Below are 3,690 nucleotides of genomic sequence, written 5' to 3' on the forward strand. Positions count from 1 at the left end.
GTTCATCGCTCTGTCTGTTTATTATGTGATTTTGTTGTGATAATTATTTGATACTAATCAGCATATTATTTGTATCTGATTTTAGAGATAAGGATGTGATCAAAATTACAACTAAATACAAAATAACATGATTACCCTTAATTAAATTACTTTATTTTCTTTTAATTTTAAATATTTGTTAAATAATTTGGAGATTCATAAATGTTCTCGCATTCTCGTAAAACATGAGTGTTCTCGTTTGAAACTATAATATATATATATATATATATATATATATATATATCCTTTTCTTGTTTCAACACATTGTATGATTCCTCATGATGCCATAATCGACTACGTTTCCATGGCTTCTCAGGCGATTCGTGACGAACTACATTTCTCCCCATCTCTTGAAGAAACTGATGCATCACCAACACATTGCTTGTTCCAACTGTGAGAAGACATCGATCAATGAGATTTGAGAACTCAAAAAGTTGAAATATAATACATTTAGTAATATCAAAAGTGCCCGAAGGTCTCAAGTTCAAATCCAAGAAGGAACAAAAATCTTCTTATGGCCATGGAGGTTCAAATGCGGTGACTCCGGGCTACCTGCAAAGCAGCTTGGGATTAGTCGGCTCGTATAGCGGGTTGGATATCCAGGTTAATAATTTTTTTTAGTAATATTTAATATAGATTAATTAATTTCTTGTATTAGGTTTAGTAATTTGTATGTTTTGTGTTTTAGATTGTAAATTAAATGCAAATAATTTATTTTTTATTTAAAAATAAAAAAATAGCATAAACAAAAATGTGTATATTTTAGTTATAATTTGTGTTATTTTCAAGTGCTGAATTAAAAATACGTCATAATTATCATAAGTTGACGAAGAAGATGGTGAAATTTCAAAAAGAACAACCATCAAGAATAACAGAATACGAAAAGTCGCTGGTTGAGTTCGAGGATTTAATTGTAGGTTTTACAAGAAAATGGATTAAGTTAGGGGCCGTTTACCAAAGACTTACCCGATAAGTGTTTACCCGTAAAATTCAACACTATTACTTACTTATCGGGTAAGATGTTACTCCACGAAAACAACATCGTATTGCACTACTTTTTTTGTTACCAAAACTTTCAATTTAGTGACAATCATTTTTTGTCACTATCATTCCTAAATAACACCAACTAGTTAGTCACCACTATTTTGGTCACTAATCATCTCAAATTTGTAACTACTTATTTTTTTTTTATCACTAAAGCTTCTAACTTAGTGACTACTATTTTTTGTTACTAACATTTGTAAGTAAAATCAACTAGTTAGTGACCACTATTTTTGGTCACTAAAACTTCCAACTTAGTGACCACTATTTTTTGTCACTAACATTTCTACGTAACACCAACTAGTTAGTGACCACCATTTTGATCACTAATTATTTCAAATTTGTGACTGTATTTTTTGTCGCTAAAAATTCAACTTAATGATCATCATTTTTTTGATCATCAAACCGTTCAACTCAATGACCATTATTTTGGTCACTAAACACATGAATTTATAACATCAATGACGAAAAGTATGGTCGTCACAAATTTAATCATTAAAATAGATTGATGAAAAATCTTTTTTTTTTGCATGAGAATTAGTGACCAAATTTATTTTTGTTACTAAAGTTCAAATTAGTGACGACCTTTCTCATCGTGACTTATGTCATAGTTAGTAACCAACATATAAGTAGTCACTTATGTCATAGTTAGTAACCAACATATAAGTGGTACCAAAGGGTCTTTGGCCTAGTGGTATCCTAGTCTTTGGCCTCCTAGGAGGTCAAAGGTTTAAATCTCACCAAATGTGAGAAGGGGGTGTGAGTTTATTTATTGCATTTGTCGTATATAAATATTATATATTTAAAAAAAAACATATAAGTAGTCACTAAAATTTGGTCACTAATGAAGCTTTTTCTTGTAGTGAGTGTGAACGTTGAGATTGGACCGTGAGTAGGATTGAGTTGTTTGTATTTTTTACACTTTGTCTAGTAAGAAGCTAATAAAACATAAGTTTACCTCTTTTCTAATATGAGGACAGTAAGAGATATGAGTGCTCATGGGTTGGATTGATTGGGTTGAACACATTTGAACAACCTAACCCAATGCTTTTGGTTTGGAAAAATCTTAACCCAACCTAACCCGTACGGGTTGGTCGAGTTAGTCGGGTTGATACTTTGGTATATTAAAATATTCTTCTAACCTTGAATATGATATTTCTCTACTCATAGTTTTCTTTTTCATCATCAATCATTTGATACAACTTATTCATATTTCTTACGTATATCACATTCAGTTATTTCTAAATTTACATATATATGTTCACAGTTACTGAATGATATAGAGATATGAATAGATTGAAAATATGTGTATATGAAAAGCATACATGATAGTGTAATTGTCTAATATATATATATCGATAGAAATTCAACAATCATATTAAATCCAAGAGATAAAAGGATATCGGGTTCATCGGGTTGGGTTGAGTTAAAAAAATAGTAACCCAATATCAACCCAATACCTACGGTTTGACAATTTTATAACTCGATTAGACATCGGGTTGCTTCGGATTGAGTTATTTCGCATTGGGTTGATCGGATTGGTCGGGTTTTTGAACACCCCTAGTAAGAGGTTTCATAAAAAAACACTCTAACCTTTCAATAAATTAGTATAAAAAAAAAGACAACAAAAAGACAAAAATACAAAAAAAACAAACAAAAAAAAATGATTGCATAGAAAATAGGGGTGCCATTAGCCTTCCCCTTTCTAAAAAGGGAGTGTTAATGGCACCCCTTAATAAGGGGTGTAATGTTTTGGAAATTATGATATGTTTAAAATTTACAAAACATCAAATCGATTTAATTTAATTATTATTAGTATTTAATATATATATATATTTTTTATTAAAATCTTATTGTAATTATTTTAAGAACTTAGAATAGTTTAATTCAAAAAAATTAATTTTTATAATTAATTAATTATTTTAATTGATGAGATATTTATAGAAATCATTTGTATTGAATTTAAATTAAGAAAAAAGTCCAGAATAGTAAAGAAATTGTTTCATTTTGAATTATTAAGTTTTTGAACTTTTTTTTATTGTATAAGTTATTGAACTCTTTTTATGTTGATTGATTAAGTCATTACATTTTTTTTGAATAATTAAATGATTGAGCTTTTTAGAAAACTGGTTATTTAAATTATTTTAATCTTTTTAAAATTGTATAGTTTAAAAGTTATTTTTATAAAATGACTTAAAAATGTAATCATTTTTACATAAAGTAGTATTTCAAAATTCTTGGGTTATTTTAATATTTTTAAAATGATGTAATTAAAAGATTATGAAAAAAATAAAATAAAAGAGTTAATATCGTGCAACTCATTGAGTCATAGTTATTTACAAAAAAATCATTCTTACATATATTTTTTTAATAAATATATCATCGAACCTTTAAAAATTGGTTAACTGGATCATTTCAACCGAAAAATGTTACATATCATAGCTTACTTGTCTCACAGATCAAATAAGTGAAAAAAAAAACGATTTTTAAGTCACAATTTTCCTGATTTTTAATTTATCCAGATAATTTTTAAATATTTTTTTTTATAATACGTAAAGATCTGATAGTATTATTATTATATTGAATTTATGTAGTTTGGTAATATAAAAA

This window comes from Cynara cardunculus (assembly GCF_001531365.2).
Source record: "Cynara cardunculus var. scolymus isolate 2C chromosome LG 10, CcrdV1, whole genome shotgun sequence".
NCBI lineage: Eukaryota > Viridiplantae > Streptophyta > Magnoliopsida > Asterales > Asteraceae > Cynara > Cynara cardunculus.